The 26,361-nt window shown below is 38.8% G+C and overlaps 1 protein-coding gene across 2 annotated transcripts in view; it reads left to right on the top strand.

The window, feature by feature from the left end:
• LOC124283592 (disintegrin and metalloproteinase domain-containing protein 9-like) overlaps positions 1-26,361 on the top strand; it is a 111,338-nt gene that overhangs the window by 45,080 nt on the left and 39,897 nt on the right. The window lies entirely within an intron of this gene.

Raw genomic sequence — 26,361 nt, 5'->3', positions numbered from 1 at the left:
TTGTGATGAAAGCTAGGGTCATATGAACCTATTGACAGTCCGGCTGAGTCTGGTACCTCATGGATATATAATTAACTTGTTATAGAAATCAGACCATGGACAATTACAAAGAATTTACTTCAATGCCACAACTCATGTGTTTGTATAGGCTGTATCTCTCTTTCCCCTCCCCGCCCCACCACCACCAGTTTTCTAATAAAAAAAATGGTTATGAATTTTTATGATTAATTATGACCAATACACAGTAACAGATGACAATGTTGAGGCTTGTATTTGAGTTAATCTGAACAGAAAGTATGTGTGAAGTTGTTTATCTAAGCAATACGGTGAGTGTTTTACCTCTGTAAATATTGTGCCTGTGAGATGGGTGGTCCAGGTTTATCTCTGATAGAGGACATAATGTTGACTGATCACACCACCTGATATGCAGGCTATCCAAGTAGATCAGCTGATGAACTTTGCACAACAGATTCCAGATGCAGAGGAGGATTGTTTTTTCTACTATCACAAGCTTCAGATTTGATTCAGGGTTGTTTTGCTTGATGATCAGTCCATATTTCCGCAGTGCCTGTTATTGTGTGCTGCAAGCCATGGAACTGAATTTTATGCAATATTGTTTTGGGCGGTGATATTTCATATATAGGACTGTAATATTGAACTTTTGTGTGACCTACGGTAGCATTATTTCAATAGGAATTAAAAGGTGCAAAATAGTATTGTCAGTTATGTATAATCTGTAGTCTCAGTAGTTACAATTATATATGAATAAAGCATTTATGTGAATTTCAAACCCACTTGTGTTGGGTTGCAAAGAAAGGGCCACTTCAGATCAGAGCTATTTCCCTTTGTTTTTAATAGTGAAAGGGAGGAAAATGGCCAACTTATGTAGCTCGACATAGTGGTTAATTGTCAATTAAATTTTCACATCACTGACTGTTGGACTGGTTGCCATGTCTATGTGTGTTATATCTTAAACTAGTGGTTAATAGCATGACGAATGATCCATCTTGTTAGGGTGGGAAGACACACAAAATATCAGGTTACACATTATTACTTACTAATTCTAATTCTCATTTATGTCCCCTTGCAACTGTTGACTTGTGCCGATATCCAAAGTTTGTTTGTTTGCTTTATTGTATTATGCTGCACTCAGCAATATTCAAGCTAAATGGTGGCAGTCTGTACATATTTGAGTATGGACCAGACAATCCAGAGATTGACAGCATAAGTATCGATCTATGCAATTAAGATGCTATGACATGTCAACCAAGTCAGCGAGCCTGACCACCCGATCCAGTTAGTCGCCCCTTAGCATGGGTTGCTGAAGACGAATTCTTCCTCGATCATCTTCACAGGTGGAAATCCCAGGTAAATGTCATGAAGTGCAACAAATTGGCTTCACACTGTCTGCAATGAGGGCTTCAACCTGATGAGTGAACACTCTATCACCGGACTAACCCACTGGTCTTCAGATTACACATCCTAGTAATTCACCAGCGATTCTTATCGCTCTCCCTTGTGCATTTGTCCCCAGAAAATCAGAAAGCAAAGGCAATACCCAAATGTTTTTCAGTCATTCTGTTTTCAGTGAATGAATGTGACATTTGTTGCCTACTGTTGTGTTCTCAATGAAAAACCTTAAAAAGAAAGTTGCACATACAGTAAACTCTGATAAATAACCCTTTGATGTGACACTGTGGATAAGCAAGCACTGAGATTACTTGAAACATTACATCCGTAACCATGTTAACCTGATTTATTCGTCTTGGAAACAACATTAAAGTGTGGCAGATTAATCAAACTCAACAACCTTGATTTCATTGTTAGAAAAACGTGTGAAATTTCTGCACATAAATATCAATGTGATGAGTTTATTATGGTTTAAGCTGTCTTTTTATTGCTGACCCACGTCGGGAGAACGTAGTCTCAGGGAGAGACCTGTTTAGTGTTCCATTGACAGTTTTAGGGATGTACTTCTTTTCCTCATTTGGATTAAACTGTTAATCAATCTTAAAATTCCGAGTTGCTGACATTCATTGAATCAAGGTGTGATAAAATATATTATGCTGTAGAAGCCCTACATGTGTATATCATGATAGATCAGCGTGCATGTGTGCGTGTGCAAATAAATGTTCATATCAGGGTCATGAGAGGCCCAGTCTTGAAGGGTTTGAGTTGTGTCCTTCAGAAAAACAAGAATTTTTGATCAGATGCTTCATGGGCATTTAGAAGTTGGAAGGTAACGTAACAACGTATGGTATGGATTTACCACTTCTTTATTCTTTACAACACAATGTTTCTGGGCTTCTTCTTTCCCCTTCATGCAAGAAGTAGACCAGAAATGTCATTTTGTAAAGAATACAGAAGTTGTAAATCCATACCATACGTTGTTAAGAATCTTATGATAATGGGTTTGAATCTGTGATTTGCCCTGATTATTGTTCTTGGTTTATCATTACTCAGTGAGTACATGTGAGTTTCCTAAAAGTGGTAAATTTCAAAGACTTGCTCTTGACTTCTCCTCCACATTGGCACCATGACACACCATGGTATAAGTGGAATATTGTATTGTCCCGAGCAGGGTTATGCCCAACCATTGGCACCATGACACACCATGGTACAAGTGGAATATTGTATTGTCCCAAGCAGGGTTATGCCCAACCATTGGCACCATGGGTATAAGTGGAATATTGTATTGTCAGCAGGGTTATGCCCAACCATTGGCACCATGACACACCATGGTATAAGAGGAATATTGTATTGTCCCAAGCAGGGTTATGCCCAGCCATTGGCACCATGACACACCATGGTATAAGTGGAATATTGTATTGTCCCCATTGGCAATGCAGGGTTATGCCCAACCATTGGCACCATGACACACCATGGTACAAGTGGAATATTGTATTGTCCCAAGCAGGGTTATGCCCAGCCATTGGCACCATGACACACCATGGTATAAGAGGAATATTGTATTGTCCCAAGCAGGGTTATGCCCAACCATTGGCACCATGACACACCACGGTATAAGTGGAATATTGTATTGTCCCGAGCAGGGTTATGCCCAACCAAATGGCACCAAGACACACCATGGTATAAGTGGAATATTGTATTGTCCCGAGCAGGGTTATGCCCAACCATTGGCACCATGACACACCATGGTATAAGTGGAATATTGTATTGTCCCGAGCAGGGTTATGCCCAACCATTGGCACCATGACACACCACGGTATAAGTGGAATATTGTATTGTCCCGAAAGCAGGGTTATGCCCAACCAAATGGCACCAAGACACACCACGGTATAAGTGGAATATTGTATTGTCCCGAAAGCAGGGTTATGCCCAACCAAATGGCACCAAGACACACCATGGTATAAGTGGAATATTGTATTGTCCCGAGCAGGGTTATGCCCAACCATTGGCACCAAGACACACCATGGTATAAGTGGAATATTGTATTGTCCCGAGCAGGGTTATGCCCAACCATTGGCACCATGACACACCATGGTATAAGTGGAATATTGTATTGTCCCGAGCAGGGTTATGCCCAACCATTGGCACCATGACACACCATGGTATAAGTGGAATATTGTATTGTCCCAAGCAGGGTTATGCCCAACCAAATGGCACCAAGACACACCATGGTATAAGTGGAATATTGTATTGTCCCGAGCAGGGTTATGCCCAACCATTGGCACCATGACACACCATGGTACAAGTGGAATATTGTATTGTCCCGAGCAGGGTTATGCCCAACCATTGGCACCATGACACACCATGGTATAAGTGGAATATTGTATTGTCCCAAGCAGGGTTATGCCCAACCAAATGGCACCAAGACACACCATGGTATAAGTGGAATATTGTATTGTCCCGAAAGCAGGGTTATGCCCAACCATTGGCACCAAGACACACCATGGTATAAGTGGAATATTGTATTGTCCCGGCAGGGTTATGCCCAACCATTGGCACCATGACACACCATGGTATAAGTGGAATATTGTATTGTCCCGAGCAGGGTTATGCCCAATCATTGGCACCATGACACACCACGGTATATGTGGAATATTGTATTGTCCCGAGCAGGGTTATGCCCAACCAAATGGCACCAAGACACACCATGGTATAAGTGGAATATTGTATTGTCCAGAGCAGGGTTATGCCCAACCATTGGCACCATGACACACCATGGTATAAGTGGAATATTGTATTGTCCCGAGCAGGGTTATGCCCAACTCTGTCATGCCTTACAGAAACAGAGTCCCGATGAATCGAAGAATGAATCAATTTTCTTTTTTCCTCCATTGGTTTGTGGTTTGTCAGGAAAGTACAACCTGGATTGTGATCAACAAAGGGATACATTTATCACCTCACATTTCCTTGTTTGGTGAAGTAAGAAATACAAGACGATAAGTTGAATCCTGATAGTCCTGTTATCAATAAACATGTTAACAGGAACCTATCAACATTTAGCACTTGGGATTGTAACAGGGTACTGTTACAATGTCCGTATGAGATATCATCCATATCGTAAGGCTGTAATTGGACATGCAATATTGACATGAAAGCATGACATTTAATATGCTATTGTACCATGTTCCATCATGCAAGGAATTGACGAGAGGACAAACAAAAGATTTCCTAAGGTCAAACTTACCTTCTTTTCAGCAAAAGCAGTATTGTCATTCTACAGCCTTTTATCTAAATGTATTCCTATGTTTTGTGTCAGTAAATTGGTGATGTTAGAGGTGCAGATGTTGAATTGTCAGTTCAGTTCAGATTTGTATCAGATGCTGGATATAGAGTGTTTTAGTGATGGTTAGTTTTCTTTATATAGATGTGTATGCACTGGTTGACTGAGCCACTTGTCTGTAGCCTGAATCGAGTAAAATTTCTTTTGTTGTAGTAAGACCAGCAAATACTTGTCCTCAGACAAACATCTAAGGAATATATTGTTGGCCACACTCAGCTAATTTTGCACATATTGCTCAAATCTTTGTATTTTTATCTATGTTGTTTGACTTATCTGTCAAGTAGTACTGGCATTAATGGTATCTCACCAGGAGCTGCAGTGGAGTAGCCTTGTGGTTAAAGTGTTCCCTTGTCATACCAAACACCCTGGTTCGATTCACCACGTGTGTACAATGTGTGAAACCCAATTCTGATGTCCCGCCACGGAGATATTGCAGGAATATTGCTAAAAGCAGCATAAAACTAAACTCACTCATACTATTACTTGCTGTCATATAGATGGAATATTGCTGAGCGCGGCGTTAACAACAACAACAACCAACAAACTACCTCAAGAGCCTACAGTCTAATACAAAAATATAGGCCCCAGCTGTTATGACAAATGTCTCCAGGTTAAGAACGGTTTTCTGTCGACATGAAGGAAATTGGAAATAAACTCTGCCTGCTGCTGTTGTAAGGAGGAGTGCTTGTATTATTGTGATTGTTGTAAACATGATAGCTTCTATATCAGGCATTGAGGCTGAACTTCCATAGTTTGTTATTGAATGCCAACTACAATTGTGTTCTTCTTTCTTTTTTAGCGATCTGTTTATATGTATATTTTTATGCTTATTTATAATAAGAACTGACATGTGTAGATGTAGATGGACATAACAACTGTTGCATTAAATGCAGTTTGTGTTCCTCATGTTATGTACATTTGGTTAAAGATGGGTTTTCTAATAAATATCATCAGCAATATATTAAGTTGCATGTTATTCACACCATTTGATAAAAAACGTGACATCTTATTACAATAAATTATTTCCATGTTATACTGACTGACTGACTGACTGACTGAATATGGTCTTACGCCGCTTTTAGCAATATTCCCGCAACATCATGGCGAGGGACACAAAAAATGGGCTTCACACATTGTACCCATGTAGGGATTCAAACCCGGGTCTTCGGCGTGATGAGCCAACGCTTTAACCACTAGGCTACCCCACCGCCCCTTCCATGTTATAAATCTATATTCAAGAAATAAATTTGATTCATGTGTCTAATAGTCAAATTAATACCGAAAAACATTTTCTAATGTGTTATGTCAAACTATGTCATTTTGATAATAGTATGAAGGATTTGAAGTTTTCAGATAAAATGGTTGATTCTGAGAACATATAGAATGTAACATTAAGCTATAATTGGTGAAACATGCTTTGATTGACAATTAAGGACAAGTTAATTAATAGCAAGTATCAATTATAATAATTCACAGTCAGTCATTTCAAAAGGCAATCTAATTGATTTGAAATACTTCATATGTTATGTTATGCATTTTCTCTTTTAGAAGTATATTAAGTATCTTGAAGCATACTGTTTATAGCATGTAGGGCCATATTGCAAGTGATAATGAGTGAGAGGTGTATTGATTTAATCAATCCCAATAACGTTTGCATCTAATCAGAATCTTGTATGGAAATTTAGAATATGAAATACAGAAAATAATGTTTCGGAATCTACTAAATTTTGACTGAATATCTTTATGATCTACTGGGCATCAATTTTTAAAGATTTGTTCCAGTAAATGTTCTACAGGCTACTCGAAAATTCATTCAGAATTGGAAAGGGAAAATAGAATAGCATTGAGAAATCAGGAGGAAGTGGGGTTAATGAGCTGCCCATGTAACATTGATTACAGCATTGATGATAGCAGGGGTAGACTGTTGCCAAAGAATGGCAAAGAATAGACAATGTAGGAACTAGTACCCTCATTGATCTGAGTACAAGCATGGGAGTAAGGGAAGCCCTTTGCCATTGATTCAGTTCCAGTTCTTCAGGAACAGTGTAGATCCCGGTAAAGAAGTCTGAGTAAAAGGAAGTGCTGATGCTGCTTTGCCGTTCATAATCCATTAGTATATTCACAATATAGTGGCACCATAGTAGCCCAAATTGGATATAGTCGCATGCCTCCCTGACTCCACCAATCACATTAAAGCATGGTATGAATGGTACAGCATAGGTTGTACCGTTTCTGGACAATGGCAGAGTTTGCTGGCTGTTGGCTGTGTTTCAAATGTTCCTCAAGTGTCTTTTGTCAGTGCTTCCTACGGAGTAGTTCAGAACATTATTTAGGATCAATCTTTATTGGATTTCTGGAGGAAGTATACTGGTGTAGACTGAGGCTGTCTCTCAACCGCAGCCAATCAATTCACTCAATACACACGCCACTTTTAACAAGGGAGATAAGTACTGATTAGACCTGTTAGACCAGAAATATTGCTGAAATATATTGTTTTAGGTATTCACTTGCATTCTTATGATGAAAGTTACACAAAAAGATGTACAGTGAAAAATCCTTAAGTGAAGTTTGCTGTTCTGATTAGCTGAAAACGTAAAGAACTCCTTGATTTAGCTTCAGTAGGCATGAAGACTATACAGTACTGTATAGCACCATTGTGTGAAGGGTGATGGAGTGTTTCACCAAAATATGTACGTACACAGGGGGCGTGTACGTTAACATGACATCATGCAATGTAGACTAATGTTGACTTGATTCATTTAGGGCTTTAGCACTGCAGAAAGAGCTAGGCAGACGGGAAAATAATGTGGTTCAGGAACTTTGAGACCGGCCACATGTATTTCTGAGGGTTTATGTCAGACTATCAAACCAGAATGAGGACATATCCCTCATGCTTAGCAAAAGAGTTCAGACTAAAATGGGATTTGGTGGCCAGGCCCCATGACTTGGCAGATAGATTTGCCAGATTGATATTCCAGGAAAATGATCAGCCAAAAAGATCAAACAAACATATAGAGTAGTGTTAGATCATTTTAAAGTATGTCGGGACGGATACATATTTAACCTCTTGCAGCTGTTTAGTAAAGGTCGATATCTTATCACTTTCAATGAAACTGATAACTTTACGTGAAATTCGACTGGGTTTGCTCCACCTATGTCGATGTCATTGCTTTTTTTAATATCAGAGCTATTCCTGAAGATAATGCCGGAGCTGAAGATAATGCTAATCCAGAAATAGAATAGCATTTAAACTCCATGTTTAATATGAACATAGACCTAATTCTATGAAGTTTCTATATGGTATAACCTTCCTGACTGACATACTTTAACACAGGCTTGCAGTATGATAACTTTTTGGACTGATGCCACATTCATGTATCAGAGGCTTGTGTCTCAAGGGATGAAGTCAGTTCCAGACCTTTGGAGGAAAGAGATTGGGAGATTGCATCGGTTTCTCATTGTGAGATTACACAAAGACATGATCACCTCTTTCACTTGCTCATTACCTCTTTCACTCTCATTGTGAGATCACATTTGGTTTGCTTGTAAAGATTCCATCGGTTGCACAAGCACAAAGACTTTCACTCCCATTGGGAGATTTCCTTCATTGCTCAAAAATTATAGAAGTGTCTCCATTAGGAGATTATTTTGGTTGCACTAGTAAAGATGTGTGTCTCCTGCTTGTTGGAAGATTGCAACGGTTGCACATGTACAAATGTATCTGTTTCTGTTCATGGACACTTACATGATTGTACACTGCAAGACTACACATCAAAGATTGTATTGAATTCTGAAAAACAATATTCCCAATGCTACTGTAAAAATACTTTTTGAGTGGGAAACATTGAGCTGTTACATAGGACATTTCGTATAATACAGGAAGATCAACTAGTATGGTTGTGAAGCAGACGGGATTGGACATCAGACAGACTTGTCTGTGACGGATTGCTGCCTTGGTCAGATATCCATAGGAAATTGATTCACAACAATCAAGTGACTGCTGAGGTGATATCAGATTCCTGGGACCAGCTTTTGAATTGATGAGATATGGATGACGTCTGAAATCTAAATAGTTCAACATTAGTCTGTTCTGTGCCATCACTGTGGAATTTCACCATGTATGTATCAAGGCTAGTCTGGAGGATGAAAATGCACAATCCTAGCTACCTTTGTATGTTCCTTATGAAATCAACCTTTGAAAATAACATTTTTATTCTGAGACAGAAATTCTTTCCTTAAATTTCAGTGATTAGGTGGATGACCATTTGGAACCTAATATATGAAATTATGTTCTTTTAACCTGTTACCAGTACAAGTTTGTTCTAGTCATGTAGCCTGTTACGATCCTGAGTAAGACACCGGGTGTCCAAGAAAAATTGAGGGGAAGATCATTTGTCATTTGTCAATTGTGTACTTATACATTAAGATTTATCACAGACTGAGCAGTACATTTACAATATTATATGAACAAGCTTTACACTAATACCAGTGTTTGAAAACATTTTGATGCTCTTTTCTGAGGACCCAGTATCATGTAGGACTGTTGCGATTCACTGGTGTATTTGGTGAATCATACCGTGACTTTAATGAATTGATTTCATTATGCATGATCACTAAAATTGAATATTCATGAATTTTTCAGAAAGCGTATGGATATGGGTGTTATTTATCAAAGCGAGACATGTAAATGGAATATATCTATGCCAGGTAGGATAAAAGTCAACACAATCTGATCTGACAGCAAGGTGGTCACTAGCCATTGTCATGATAAATTAACACTGTCAAGAATTTAGTTTGTTGTTGTTTCTCTGAATATGATGAAAAATACTTCCTGCTGATTTGTTATTGTATTCATTTCCCAATATTCATATGTGTTACCCGGGATATGTATCATATTCGGCTCACAGTGGACACATTGCAACCCTACGATCATGCCTACAGCAACAGGACCTATCCTGCAACTGTTATAGCAGACTAACATATTCCAGTTCTTATCCCCCTTCACCCACAAATAAGATTATGTATTTATAATGTTTAGTAAAGTTTGTTTGTTGTTAAATGTCACACTCAGCATTATTCCAGCTCTATGGCAGTAGTATGTACATATTGACTTTGGACCAGACAATCCAGTGATCAACATCATGAGGATCGATCTACAGAACTCTGATACAATGACGTGTGTCAACCAATGACCTGACCATCCAATCCTCTTAATTGCCTCTTGTGGATTGAGGTATGGGCTGCTGAAGTCCAATTCTACCACGGATGTTCAGGAGTTTCATGAAATAACTAAGTAATTAAATATGCTTTCATTTTTTCTCTGCCTCACTGTCGTGTTCAGTGTTTTTTAGACCACACACTGTTAAGGAATAACATATCATGTATACCTCCTTTATTGAAGGTCAAGGGCTTTATTAGTTTATGAAAATTGCCAACAAACTTCAGTGATCTATTGCTCTATCTCAGTTCTCCTTCTCAGCACAGCTCTGCCATGCTTACAGCCAGTGCCTGTCAGAGTCCATTAGACACCAGGTCAATTGTGACCAGACTGGATATTTCATGGGAATATGATGTAATTATGATGCTAACTTAGTTCCTCTAACACAGACCAAAGATTGGTTTCGTTATAGCTATATTACATTGTCAAGCTGACCCAGCAGGGCTTGGGAGGACTCGGATGTTGAATGACCACCCATTTCTGACATCTTACAAACCAGGATCCTTTAGTAAGGGAGATTTTCTGGGAACTGAACTGTAGTTAGCTATGGATGTGATACTTTCTGTTATGTTGTTGTCCTTCAAATGTTTTCCCAAACCAGAAATGATGTAATTAAACCAGAAGCGAAGTAGTTAAACTAGAAATGATGTAATTAAACCAGAAGTGAAGTAGTTAAACCAGAAATGATGTCTCAAAGCCAGAAATGATTATTTCAGAATTTAGAAGCACAGGACAAAGTTGCAATACATTTGACAGCCATAGGGATCAAAGATAATCATAAATAGCTATAGCTACAGTCAGTTTTCTTTCTAAAGGAACCCTAAGTTTCTTAATTTCAGAGCTGTTATGAGAATTAGATAATAGATTTGAAAACTGAATAGGGATTATTGGTTTATGAGATATATTCTCCACGGGGTGTTTTTGAAATATACTCTTTAGTTTCTTCAGGAGAGAGTACAGTGTCAATGTAAACTAATTTATCCAGCCACAATGACAATAAAACTGGCTATATTTTAGGACTCTTCAGTGCAGTTAGATGTACAAAATGGCATCAGCTAATCATTGTACAGCCTTTCACAAATCAAACTTCCCCATGTCTAATGCCATGATGTTTGTCAATGTACCACTTCCTGTACTTGAGTACCTATATAACCATAACAACATAAATCCAATTACCATACCATGGTGTCAGAAGTAATAAATACAATTAGACCAAGATCCACTATCAAATCTCCTGCATTGTATACTGGCTTGATAGAAAACACACACACTTCCCAAGTGACAACAATTTCATATTTTGGTCTCTTCAGAGATCCTATTAGATGTCACTGAAACAGTTGATGGGCACCACATTGTCTGGCCTTTGGCAGCTAGGTGTTGAGGCAGTATAAACAAAGGTGTTATCATGGTCCGAATGATGGTCCGCTTATCAAATCAGTGTTCTACTAAGCCGATAGTCTTACCAAACCCTGACACTGATACATCACTGCTTGCTCTTCACAAGGATGATTGGCTACCAATCAACGGTTGAGTGAAGTGTATTGACCTCAGAAGTTGGAGGCCTGAATGTTGGTATTAATTGCTTCTTGCGAATATTGTCTGAAAACTGTTTCATCCAGATATACTGGTATCCAATAACTATTTTGGCGGGTCGGTTTGCTAATATGACCTTGCAAAAACCTGTGTTGCATTAGATTGTAAAAGTCAGATTAATAAGGTCTTGGTGGATATTCCATGTTGATGTGCTTGTTTATCTAATGTACAGAATGAGTCCACAGATCAAGTGTTGCAGTCATTGATAAAACAGTCCATGGACTTTATTGTTTCCTTTTATCACTCTATCTGTGGTGTTGTTGCATTGCTGTAAACAATCATCAAGAGTCCGTTCTAAAACTAAACAGATTCTGGAATGCCCACATGTTCTTTTGTTTTCAAAATTGAATTGTTCTGCCTTACAAAATACAGAAAAGTTTGTTGTTTAATGCTGCACTCAAAGAGTAAATCTGGTACGGATGCAGAGGAGTGAGTGAGCATGGTTTTACGCCGCTTTTAGCAATATTCCAGCAATATCACGGCAGGGGACATCAGAAATGGGTTTCACACATTGTACCCATGTGGGGAGTCGAACCCGGGTCTTCAGCATGATGAACGAACGCTTTCACCACTACGCTACCCCACCAACCCTGGTGCAGAGGAAAGAGGTGTTTATTGTTAAAGCAATATGTGTGATGTATGGGTGTCTACTGGCCCAGAAATAGCTCCAAAGTTGCCTCACCAAGATCATGTTTATGGACAAGTCACAAACACACTTCTAGACACAGCTTTTCTTTATTGTGAGTTTCAGCCTTTATGCCCCCAATAAATGCTGGCAAGTTAAACCAACGTTACATAAAATAGGGACCATGTCAAAACAGAACTTGCAATTTTATCTCAAGCTGATATATTGATAGCTGATTAAATTTGTCTACAAAATAACTATGTTGTAATGCATTATATATAACCTAAGAAGAGGTGTAATAAGAGCAAATTGCGCAACATGGATTTCAGGAGCAAGACTGTCATGACTCCTTGGACAAAATATCAGAGCTTTGGTTTATGTTGGCAGAAGTTTTTGTCAAGCAACTGGACACCGTTGATGTTGTTACCAATAGCAGTAGCAGAAGACTTACAGGATTTGCATGTTTATCTTCCCTGGAGGATATATACACTCACAACACATCTCTGATGAAATCAATATACCACTGGCTGATACAGTCTTGTTTGGTGCTGGACAGCTTTGAGCTGTATTGGTTTATCTAAGGTTCAGCCGTGGAATAACCTTATGATCATTGTAAGAAGATTCATCATATGTTTATGTCCACCATAAGTACTTGAGACTGTTTTGAGTCTTCTCTTGTGTGATGGTCCCCCACAATCATGGCAGGAATTCTGAGATGACGCATACCCATGTTCTGACTTCGCCCTTCAAAAGTGGGACAGTGGAACTTGTTCTTTAAAATAAACTTTGTCCAAATAAAAAGATATAGTTATCTTTAGTCTAATGTGTCCAAATGGAAAGAAACAACTCATTGTTTTTCTCTGTGATGTGCATATATCTTTAAATGGGATTTTGTAATGCAAAGAAGGTGTGAGACACAGAAGATTTAAGGTAGAATTCCTTTCAAAGCCACATTACAGGATTGCAATGAAATATTTCATACTTTGTATTATTTCTCTTCAGGTCAGTGATGATGAAATATTATATTTAAATGATTTTGATAATTATTTTGTTTCATCAGTATTTTAGATCATTAAACCTGCCAAAAACACATAAAGCCTTATTGGAAGTGAAGATGTAGCCTCAGTCAATTTGAAGGTCCTCCTGTCCCATAGCACGTCTCATCTGTCTGAATCTGATGCAGCAGCAGGACACCAGTCATGGAGCTATATATATATTACATATATGAAACAGGGTAGCTTGAAAGATTATAAACATTGTATGTAGGAGATACAGTCCTGTACTACTTGAGGCAGACAAATGAACAATTCATACAACAGTGTTCCTACTGCAGATGCAGTGTCCTGAAGCATGTGGATGAGTGTTACAGTGAGTGAGTATGGTTTTACATCGCCTTTGGCAATGTTCCAGCAATGTCACAACGAGGGACACCAGAAATGGGCTTCACACATTGTACCCATGTGGGAAATCTAACCCGGTCTTCAGCATGATGAACTTAACGCTTAACCACTACGCTACCCCACCAACCCTGGTGCAGAGGAAAGAGGTGTTTATTGTTAAAGCAATATGTGTGATGTATGGGTGTCTACTGGCCCAGAAATAGCTCCAAAGTTGCCCTCACCAAGATCATGTTTATGGACAAGTCACAAACACACTTCTAGACACAGCTTTTCTTTATTGTGAGTTTCAGCCTTTTATGCCCCTTAATAAATGCTGGCAAGTTAAACCAACGTTACATAAAATAGGACCATGTCAAAACAGAACTTGCAATTTTATCTCAAGCTGATATATTGATAGCTGATTAAATTTGTCTACAAAATAACTATGTTGTAATGCATTATATATAACCTAAGAAGAGGTTTAATAAGAGCAAATTGCACAACATGGATTTCAGGAGCAAGACTGTCATGACTCCTTGGACAAAATATCATCGAGCTTTGGTTTATGTTGGCAGAAGTTTCTTTGGTCAACAACTGGACACCGTTGATGTTGTTACCAATAGCAGTAGCAGAAGACTTACAGGATTTGCATGTTTATCTTCCCTGGAGGATATATACACTCACCACACACATCTCTGATGAAATCAATATACCACTGGCTGATACAGTCTTGTTTGGTGCTGGACAGCTTTGAGCTGTATTGGTTTTATCTAAGGTTCAGCCGTGGAATAACCTTATGATCATTGTAAGAAGATTCATCATATGTTTATGTCCACCATAAGTAATTTCGAGACTGTTTTGAGTCTTCTCTTGTGTGATGGTCCCCACAATCATGGCAGGAATTCTGAGATGACGATACCCATGTTCTGACTTCCCTTCAAAAGTGGGACAGTGGAACTTGTTCTTTAAAAATAAACTTTGTCCAAATAAAAAGATATAGTTATCTTTAGTCTAATGTGTCCAAATGGAAAGAAACAACTCATTGTTTTTTTCTCTGTGATGCATATATCTTTAAATGGGATTTTGTAATGCAAAGAAGGTGTGAGACACAGAAGATTTAAGGTAGAATTCCTTTCAAAGCCACATTACAGGATTGTAAATGAAATATTTCATACTTTGTATTATTTCTCTTCAGGTCAGTGATGATGAAATATTATATTTAATGATTTTGATAATTATTTTGTTTCATCAGTATTTTAGATCATTAAACCTGCCAAAACACATAAAAGCCTTATTGGAAGTGAAGATGTAGCCTCAGTCAATTTGAAGGTCCTCCTGTCCCATAGCACGTCTCGTCTGTCTGAATCTGATGCAGCAGCAGGACACCAGTCATGGAGCTATATATATATTACATATATGAAACAGGGTAGCTTGAAAGATTATAAACATTGTATGTAGGAGATACAGTCCTGTACTACTTGAGGCAGACAAATGAACAATTCATACAACAGTGTTCCTACTGCAGATGCAGTGTCCTGAAGCATGTGGATGAGTGTTACAGTGAGTGAGTATGGTTTTACATCGCCTTTGGCAATGTTCCAGCAATGTCACAACGAGGGACACCAGAAATGGGCTTCACACATTGTACCCATGTGGGAAATCTAACCCAGGCCTTCGGTGTGACGAGCAAATGCTTCAACCACTAGACTACCCCTCCGCCTGATGAATGTTACAACACAGGAACAACTAGTAGGGAGACATGTGAACAATTCATACATGTGACAGTGCCCTTGCTGCAGACTTAGTGTCCTGATGCATGTGGATGAATGCTACAACAGGAACAACTGGTAGGCCTGCAGTTGAGGCAGGCAAGTCTGACAGTGTAATGGATGGCATCAGGACTCTGTTTGACGGTAATGCTTTTATTACCTCATTGAAATCCAGGGAGTACAAGCCACGCTGACAGTAATAGTGTTACTTAGTAATGCCCTTACTTGGATTTCATTGACACACACAGTACTTAGATGGACTCACATGTCTCCCTTGGGAGAAACCAAGTGAGTGAGGGTTAAATTGTTTAATGCTTCATTGCAACAATATGAACTGAAAACATAGCCTGTCTCGCTGTCCCTGAACTGCATTATTTTGCCTTCAGCTCAGCCCTCACTGCAAGGGTTCTGAATCTGGAAGGACTTCCGCCCGTATCCCCCCTTAACCCTAACTCTTATCCTGAAAATAATGTAATGTCTGTATGCACAATGCCATTTTTGTACTTATTTTATGGCTTCTAGCCAAATCAGATCACCTGAATATATGTCAATCTTTTCCCTCATTGTTAAAATTTGGGGGGATACGGGCGGAAGTCTTACCCTGACTTTCCCAACTCACTGGGGCTCCTTTTCAATCTGACAAGAATTTTATATATATACTAAGCCTTAGTCTGGATTACATGATGTCATGTTCAGCAAGTCTAGATTTCCTCAGGTTCAGGTGGTGAATCTCATATCTCATTATGGCTCCTTAATGGGGAATTATTAGTTTTTATCCAAATAGCCCAGTTAGTCTGCTGAAAGCATGACCATTGACCATTGGACATCGGGGCAAGATGACACACAAATGATCAATTCTTGGAGGCTGACCAATTCTTGGCGCCTGATATCTAATTTGCATAGTATACATGGTGGAACCGATAATACTGACGTTCTACAGAGCAGGGAAACCAATGTATTCTTGTCACCTAGTCATTCTAATGGACAAGCAACTTTCTTTGAAGAACGAAAAGTTTGAATTTCTTACCTAATTGCATAATGCCCAAATTTATTGCTTTATGCTTTAGTGAACAAGTGTAATAATATTGGATCTGAAGATCTTAAAGCACAGGCATAAGATACGTTTGAGCATGGTGCCATTCTGAGAGTGCAGCGCCATGCTGTGGTCGGTATGATATGCAGCTACAAGGACATCAAGTAGAGGGTATTGCTTCCACCAGTTCACATGCTGAATAATGAATGAGTTCTGTAGAGTTTTGCATTGTCAGCTTGCAGTAATTGTAAGGCAAAACAAGAGTGGTTCATGTTGTATTACTCCCACTGTGCCATGCTCTGGGATTAAAGCATTGGAAGAAGCTGCTTTCATTACACTATGGTGCACGGAATTCACTTCGCTGTAAGTTAAACCTTATTGGTGTGGACACTGTTAATCTGGACATCCTACCTTCAGGAAGAATACCATAGGGAACAATTCTGTTCAATGTTTAAGCCCTTTTATAGCATACTGGATTCTTTTAATGTTTATGTTTGTTGTTTAATGTCGCACTCAGCAATATTCCATCTATATGGCGGTGGTTTGTAAACAATCAACTCTGGACCAGACAATCAAGTGATCAACAGCATGAGCATCGATCTATGCAATTGGGATACGATGATATGTGTCAACCAAGTCAGTGAGCTTGACCACCTGATCCAGTTAGTTACCAGATAGCTGGAATATTGCTGAGTTTGGTGTTAAACAACAAACCAACCAACCACTCATTAAATTTTTTGTTCAAATCCCTTTTTTGTAATGTATTGTTTAACATTTACTGCAAATATATTCAAAAGGATCTAACCAAACATTATGCTAATTTACTATACATGATCATCAGTGATGGGAGATTAGTACTGTAAATTGTGTCCCAGGATATAAATTGCATTATACACCTACTAATAAGAGCCTTCAGTGTTCCAGAAGATGGAGTCATGCAGATTCCTGTAACGTCTTCTTTAAGACTGAACAACATGCAGTAGTACAATGGCAGATCCTGAAGGGAGTGCCATGGCGTGATAAACGTGCTGACCTATCATATATTTGTTCACTTCGTGACTTGAGTTAGCGTGCACACAAACCCGTTTTCAATATCTAGGATCTGCCATTGCCAGTTAAAACACTTTTGGTTTTATAGGGCATTGATAGTAGCTGAAGCCAGTAAATAAACCAGTACCGGCACTTTTCCACAGACCAACTATCAGAGTTTCAGTATTGATTACTTTGGGCTTAACTGTCCATATATGCTATAAATTACACTTCATTGCTCATTGGAACAGCTCTAGTTGAGTGACATATTAATTAATCAATTACAATACCAGGATATCCAGCCAGTTTATGTTCAAGCTTGCTGCAAACTGTCAATCTGGACCACCATTCATGCAGTGCTATCTTAGCAGTAAGTCCAACATAAGTCTCTGTTCCATCAAAAATTACCATGGTTGTAGCGATGCAGAATGGACCCTGTTCATGGAGCTCAGATCACAACCTCCAGCATTAATAACCCAGCATTAAGAACATTATGCACACTTTATGGCCAGATAGACTTTCTGTTCTATGATTTATTTGGAAAGTAACTGTTGAGAAACTTTTCGCATGTATTTATTGATAGGTCTTTACCGTCGGCCTGCCTGGAAGTCAGTGCTGTTTGCCCTGGTTTACTTACCCTGGAACTGTGTTTGTGTTCATTAGATAGGCAGAGTTGGCACTGTGACAAACCAGTTAGTTGCTGGGGAAGCAGTATATTCATCTCAGCATCGAAGAAGTATGTCAGACAGAAACACCCAGTCATAACTGGTGCAGACACTTTAAAGTTAACCTGCAATTTACGATTTTGTTTCTGTTTCATGTACATGAATAGTTTAGTTTCTGACTGAAAATGTGTATCATTAGCCTGTATGTGAAGTCTCTTCAAATGTAAGGTTTATTTCTGTGGCATATTTTTTATGGTTTCATGTCTGCAACATTGGAATTTATTACCCCCAAGTGTGCACTAATACTGTCGGTGCGTGTGTTGGTACTTCACTGTGTTATCACCTTTCTGTTAGCTTCATGTTCACAGGTGGTCAAAGTGAATGTTTGTACACGCCTTGGAATTTAACATATTCATGCTGCGTTGTGAGTAAGTAGATGACAGGAAACTATGTTCTTGTAACTACCAACAACTTAACATTATGAACGTATGGAAAAGTGGCGAGATGTTTTTGAATGTTTTAACAGAATGGAATATATGAAGACAGACAGTCTTTGTGTGTAGGCATTGCAAGGCGGAAAATGGTAGACATTTGCCACTTTTGTGAAACCAAACAAGCTTGAATACTGAACAGCACACCAGTGAATACTCTGGATAAGTAGGAATCTGGGATTAGAACACATGATCAAGGAATGTTATCACAGCCAAGGGATATAACTCTTAGCTGTATACTGTGACCACTGGGTGATCTTGGCCATCTATTTGTGATAAAGTAGTCATGTTTCTGACAAATATTGTTTCTGGTCATGTCATGTTTCTGGACTGTGTTGTCTTTGTTTTGTTTACAAGTCATGAGTTGTTATGGTGTCTCCACAAACAAGACAACAACCAACTGCAATCATGAAAACATCATCCACACTTCCAGGGGTCAACAGGGGCGGTGGGGTAGCCTAATGGTTAAAGCGTTGGCTCGTCACGCCGAAGACCCGGGTTCGAATCCCCACATGGGCACAATGTGTGAAGCCCATTTCTGGTGTCCCCCGCCGTGATGTTGCTGGAATATTGCTAAAAGCGGCGTAAAACCAAACTCAGTCAGTCCAGGGGTCAACATTTGGGCATGAATGTGAAGCATTGTTCTTGAATCATTCTGATTGTAGCAGCTTTCAACTTAATGATTAGGTTTACAAATTGTGACTTCTTCTGTACTCAGTATCACTTAGCCAGATGGAGAGATACAACATTGAAGCAAATTGTTTGTGATGCAGACAAGAGTTCTTGCCTCATTGTCAAGAAAGATGTTGCAGGAAGTATGTGGTAAAAAGGGGTATACAATCTCATACAAGATCATTACACCTATGTAGCAACATGGCTGTTTCCAATAATCCTGGACTAATATCTAGTCTCTGAACTGAACATGTTATACAGTCAAAAACTGTTCATAAAAAAGTAATCATAAAATATAATGAGAAGGAGCCCAGAGACTTTCTTCGTTTTCATAAACTGTGGAAATCTAGACTTGCATTGGCTTTCTTGGATATATTTGTTTCAGGGTCTGTTTGACAGGCTACAATAACCCATACAAGTGCTGGTTTTATTGTGTTAGTTCACTGAGGTACCATCCTATCCCAAGAACATCCCACTCAAACACTGTATTCTGACTCCGAGCAGACCAGTCCTTTTTTATATATATTGTAAAAACCAAACAACAGGCAGGGTATGAACAAGTACCATCAATGTTTTTGGCACGACCTTGCTGAGGATCCATCCACCACCCTAATGTTCTCCCCAGACAGATGCTTTATTGACTAGACCAAAGAGGTTGAGGGCTGTTTGTACACTGGTTACGCTGACTCTGCTGAACGAGACTGAAATTACACTAATTTGGCTACGGGTTCAGATTGTCTGATATCATAGACACATGTAAATATGTCGAATTCAGTAGTCTCACGTAACTTATGATCTCTCAGAGTAAATTGAAGGCTGCCGTGTTTGCAATAGATACAAAAACCAGGTTGTATTTATGAATATCGGGATTTTCATACTAAAACTGTTACCGAGGCTTTTTGGGGAAGTCAGGACTGAATGTAAATCCTTTATTGTCGGTTTTCAAATAAAAGCCAAAAAAAATTCCATGACAAATTGACATATCCTGTTCCAAACTATGTTTTTGATCATGTTATTGTTGTGGGCACTGGCTTGTCCTTGAACCTTGTTGAGAATCATAAAATAGTCTGTGTGACAGTTCATGCATTTATCATGTCAGTAGTAAAAATTGGTGTACAAAAACAATGAATGCTTGAATTACAAATTGTCACAAATGCTCTTGTAGGCATCTATTCATGAAAGCTCAAACTTGATCAGTGATTCAGATTGCGTTATTTGCACATAGCTTTTTTAATGTATATCAAGTAAGATCCATCTAGCTGTGACGCTACTATACTTCAGTGATAACATCAGTAGAGAAGCTCATGTAGCTTCAGAAAAGCAATAGGATGGAGACTTAATGTATATATATTTGATATAAGTGACTCCATTCAGTGGAAAGGCCAGGATGCCTGATATATGGAGATTTGTGGTGCGATAATGACTGACTGAGGTGGTGCGATACTGACTGACTGGTTTGGTTTTACACCGCTTTTAGCAATATTCCAGCAATATCATGGTGGGGGACACCAGAAATGGGCTTCACTCATTGCAACCATGTGGGGATTCGAACCTGGGTCTTGGCTTGACGAGCCAACGCTTTAACCACTAGACTACCCCACTGCCCCGGTGTGATACTACTTGTAGTATGATATGATAATGGATAATGTAAAATTGACCCCTACCTCTACCTCTGTTTGTGCATTATTGTTATATAGTTGTTACTTGAACTGCATAAGATTGACATGGTCTGTAATGGAGCATCCATTTTATTGGTACTGGTGGGGTGGGGAACTGGACATTTTTTAACAACCATCAAGTTTTATCAGCTGTATCAAGCAAATTATTTTTTTAATAACTGATCTCCATCAACAATCTATTCATTTTAACTATTTTCTTTCTTTTGTGGATTAGAAAAATATGTATTCTTTTTGGTACACAGTTGCCAACTAAGTATTCCTTTAAGACAAGTTTCTGAACAACCTAATTTTTTAAGATATTCTCCCTTCTTTTCCTTCACTATCTCCTTTCCCAGGCAATCAAATGGATTCCACAAGACATTATACCATGAGAATTATAATTGTGGGATGCCAAGTTGTTATTGATCTAATTAGCCTTCAGTGGACATTGGTATCTGGATAATGGCTGAAGACACCGTATCCACTGGCCAGGATTGACTGGTGCTGGACATCGGTACCTGGATAATGGCTGAAAGCACTGTATCCATTGGCCAGGATTAGCTGGTGCTGGGTTCAAATCCCTCTGGATTCTTTGATCCGCTGGGACAGTATTCGTGGCTGTAGGTTAAATTTGGTAAATGCTTATAAGCTATTCCACTTGGGGTAATCCTTGGCAATAGGCTGACGTTCTGTATGACTTTGAAAACCATTGTTAAGCCCAACCAAGTCAGGTCACTCTCTTCAAACAGTATTAGGGGCAATTGACTTGGGACTGTGGTATAAACACCAGCTGATCCTCTTTGTGCTTTTCTCTGTTATTTAGACCTGAACAACAAGAATCAATTACAAAACTGTTTCATGCATTCTGTGCCAAAACACTTTCAGAAAGTTTTTGGAATAAGTTTAGTGACTATTTTTAGCAGCATTTTCAGCTCTGTTAATAGCTGATCTTTGTAACCTAAACACAATTTACGAAAAGTTGGGCTTCAGACTAGTGGCTAAAACCAGAGACTGATACACCGGATAATCAAAGATGAACCAACTTTTTTATAAAATCTATTGAAATATAATGCCCAATCATAAGAATTTAATATCTTTGTTCATAAACAATTGTTCTAATTCAGTGGGAATTTGCTGGAAGTTTATTAAAGCAGGGTCAGACATGGTTTGGTTGATACTTGTTTATTAATGTATAGTCTTACAATGAGGATGCAAGTATATTTTTAAACTATCATTAAGTCTATGAAATCCTGAATTAAAGAGCACAGTTCTCTCTTCTAGAAACATTTCATACAGTCAGCCACTTTGTTTTTGACTGAATTAAATGCAGATATTCAGCTATTTGTTTTGTAGGATTTAATCTAGTTATTCCTTCAAAACATCCCACAATATTTGCCTTACAAATACAGAAGTCAATTACTTCAGGCAAAGTCATGGCAGAATAGGTCGCAAGTAGCTAATGTTGTTCTAAGTGCCTACTTAAATAATTTGTTTGTTTGTTTCCTGTTAAATGCTAAGCCCAGCAATATTCCAGCTCCATGATGGTGGTCTCTACCAGATGGACCAGACATTGGTAAAATGAGGAACATCCCATATTGCCAGGGTATGACGCCTTGCAGTCAACCAAATCACCCTGCTGAACCACCTGATTCAATAAGTCACTCTATATGACAGGGGCGGTGGGGCAGCGTAGTGGTTAAAGCGTCGCTCGTCACGCCGAAGACCCGGTTTGATTCCCCACATGGGTACAATGTGTGAAGCCCATTTCTGGTGTCCCCCGCCGTGATATTGCTGGAATATTGCTAAAAGCGGCGTAAAACCAAAACTCACTCACTCACTCACTCTATATGACAAGGATAGGTTATGGAGTACCTATTCTAACCTGGAATCCCCACATGAGTCTACTCTAGCCTAATGCTTAGTCTCCGAATAAAATAGAATTGAAAGAAACAAACAATTCCTTTGAAATTGAAAAGGAGCCCCAGTGAGATGGGAGATTCAGAACTTGAGGAAATCTAGACTTGCTTCATTTGGGGCTTCAGTGTTCCAGAAAAGGCAAAGGGGAAGTGAAAATAATGTGGTTCAGGGACTGTGAGACTGACACCAGTGGTGATCTGATGGTTACATTGTGTGATCTGTCTGCCAGGACCTGATATACTCCTGTGTTGCAGGAAGTATTAAGAAACCTCAGTGATGGGATATGCCTGCTTCAGTTCTTCCATAGCATAACTCTGTCATGTTTATAGCCAGTGTCCCTCACAGTCAATTAGTTAGCCGGTCAATTTTGTCCAGATAGCAGATATTTAAGACAGTACAGTGTTTGTGAGGTAAACTCAGTTCTTCTTATGGCAGGCACCTAATTAGATTTTCATAGTAAAATTACACTACTTTATGGCAGTGTGTGAAGAACTGTAGAATGTCTGATGTCCACAGTTTACTGATTTGCTGACAGTTTTATTACAATACAAGATTATGCGGGATAGGGACTTTTTACTGCAAACTGTACTGGAGCTTCAGGAACCTGCGGAAATCTAGACTTGCCATCCCCTACAACCTGCATGGATTACTGGGACCCAATGCTTAGTCTCTGATATAGACTAACAACTAGTCTTTGAAATGAACATATTTTACTGAAAAAAGTTCATAGTAAAAAAAAATATAATATAATGAAAAGAAGCCCTGAGACTTTCTTCATTTTCAGAAGCTGAGGAAATCTAGACTTGCCTCATTTTCTAGACTTGCGTGGGCTTTCTTGGATATATTTGCTTCAGGGTCTGTACTGATGGACTATCTCTGATAGACTAACATCTAGTATGTGAAAAATGTTCCTAAAAAGTAATCATATAATATAATGAAAAGGAGCCCAGAGACAACTTCTTTGAGTGGCATTTTAGAAGTTGGGAAGTACAATATAGAACAAACTTTATGGATAACAACTTATTCTTGACAACGGTACAAGAATCTGTATCGAAACGTCGCACTCACGAATAAAAAGAAGTTGTTATCCATAAAGTTTGTTCTATAGAGCCCAGAGACTTTCTTCATTTTCAGAATAAGACTGTGGATATCTAGACTTACTACATATTCTAGACTTGCATGGGCTTTCTTGGATATATTTATTTCAGGGTCTGTATGACATACTAAGTCTCTGAATGTATGATTTTGATAGAGACAAATAATTCCATTTAAACTGAAAAAGAGCCCCTCTGAGATTGGAGATTCAGGGGAAATCTAGACTTGCTTCATTTAGGGCTTTAGGGTTGTAGAAGGGGCTAGGTGGAAGGGACAATAATGCGGATGAGGGACTGTGAGAGGGATTAGAGTGAGCCTTGTTCCCCATTATTTGCCCTGATGTCTGTGAATGGTGGAGAGGATATTAGTACTTGATTGAGAGTTGTTATATCATGGCGTTGTGTTATGGGAATGAGGTCAAGGAGAGGAAACATTGCTTGGCGTTTCTTCATCATTCAGAACAAGGGTTTGTACATTATGCAGATCCAAGGGTATCCTGTGTTTGGAAGTGATGTAATATAAGTAGGTCACGGGAACTCTCAGCAGTTGATTTCATGCTTGCATCTAGGGTCCTGTATGATGTGTGTACCATAATACATGGCCAATAATTTGATACGTATGATGATACAGTATCATACAGTGGCCTCAAGAAACATTAATCACTTACAAGATTATCTGAAACTCCCAGTTTAGTGGTTTGAATCTCAGAATATTTTGTTCATGTTAAAAACATGAAGAGAATCTCTCAATTCTTCAAAGAGACAATTTAACAAAACCAGTTCTTGAAATGGTTTCAGTTCAAATTCTACATGTTAATCAGGCTTATATTGATAAGCCTCTGTAGATAATGAAACACATACAAAGAGATTTGCAGCTACAAAAATAATTTACCCATAAATATTTAATACATGAATGTCCCAATATTCACAATTAAGTAGTTCTATGTTGACTTGTGCTGCTGGCTACACAGCTGAAATATCTCAATATCTCGATACCCCTTACTACCCGTGAAGGTCCGGGTTAGAATGTGCCTTCAGTAACCCATGCTTGTCGTAAGAGGCGACTAAGTGGATCGGTTGGTCAGGCTCGCTGACTTGGTTGACATATGTCATCGGTTCCCAATTGCGTAGATCGATGCTCATGCTGTTGATCACAGGATTGTTTGGTCCAGACTCGATTATTTACAGACCGCCGCCATATAGCTGGAATATTGCTGAGAGCGGCGTAAAACTAAACTCACTCACTCACGATAATCCTTACTCCTCTTGTCATAAAGAGCAGGGTTTTTTCCAACCATGTTTATGAGATTTCTTCACACTCATGATGTCTGAAAACATAACACTTTCAACTATATATTTATTCACTAAGTGTATCAAATGAAATGCTCTGATATCAATGGAAACGCCAATATAGAGAAGAGAGTACGTACCTGATTGCAGCCACAAGGTGGGGGAAACACCCTTGAGCACGTGTAAATATATACGTCATCAAAGGAATTCCCATGCGTTTTCCAATGCGATGCGTCAAATATAGGTGCAGGACCTATTTTCATTTCATCACATCGCAACGCATTCACAATTCGGACGTAATGTGAATGACATATGATTAAATAACTTAATGTGTTTTGGGGGATGCAACGCAAGAAAAATCGGATGTAGTGTGAAGCCCCCCTAAGGCCTCTGATTTTTTAATTTTTTGTACATGGTTGTTAAAGTTTTCAAATGTGTGGCCCAAAATTAAATGTGGATGAATTTCATTTAAAAAAAATTAAGCACCAGTAATGATTGAAAAAAGGGTTGAAGCCTGGCAATGTAAAGAGTTGATAGTGCAGGAAGTCAGGGGATTCACATTGGTTTCAGCTGGTTCCATGTCTGTATGTATTCATCAATAAACAGTTGACGCTACAGAGTACACAACCTGAATTTGATTGCCGACCTTAGAGTACTTCAGGAGTCATTGGTTTATAAACAGTAATTAATGGCTTCATCCTTAGACCTGCTATTAGTTATGTCACGTTCATGCTAATTTCCTAATTGTGAAACCATCATGTGTGTTTTTCTTCCAATCAGTTTATTATGTTGGTTTATTTTTGTGAACTAACTTAAAATGAAAGGCTTAAACCCTTTGATGTTCTAGATAATGTGTACATAGAAACCATGACATTAGACTCCGGTATGAAAGGATGCAAGATTATTTTACGTTTGCTAAAACCAAACTCGCAGCTACTTAACAGCACAATCAATATCTTGTTCCAGAAAATTGATTGTACAACTGCTGCTACTAATAATAATTCATTATATAGTGCCTAGTATCTACCTGTCTAGTTGCTCACTGGACGCTGAAATCAATCTGATTATTAATACCCCATATAACCTAAGCTGCCTGAGGTGTGCTAGAAGGTTAATAGTCACATGACTTACCCCACCAGGTACCCATTTTCTGCTGGGTGAACAGAGGCAATTTTTAA

This window comes from Haliotis rubra, unplaced genomic scaffold (genome assembly GCF_003918875.1).
Source record: "Haliotis rubra isolate DU_JTF1 unplaced genomic scaffold, ASM391887v1 Scf318, whole genome shotgun sequence".
NCBI classification, from domain to species: Eukaryota; Metazoa; Mollusca; class Gastropoda; order Lepetellida; family Haliotidae; genus Haliotis; species Haliotis rubra.
The sequence above is the reverse complement of the archived record's forward strand: the minus strand, read 5'-3'. Positions and strand labels throughout refer to the sequence as shown.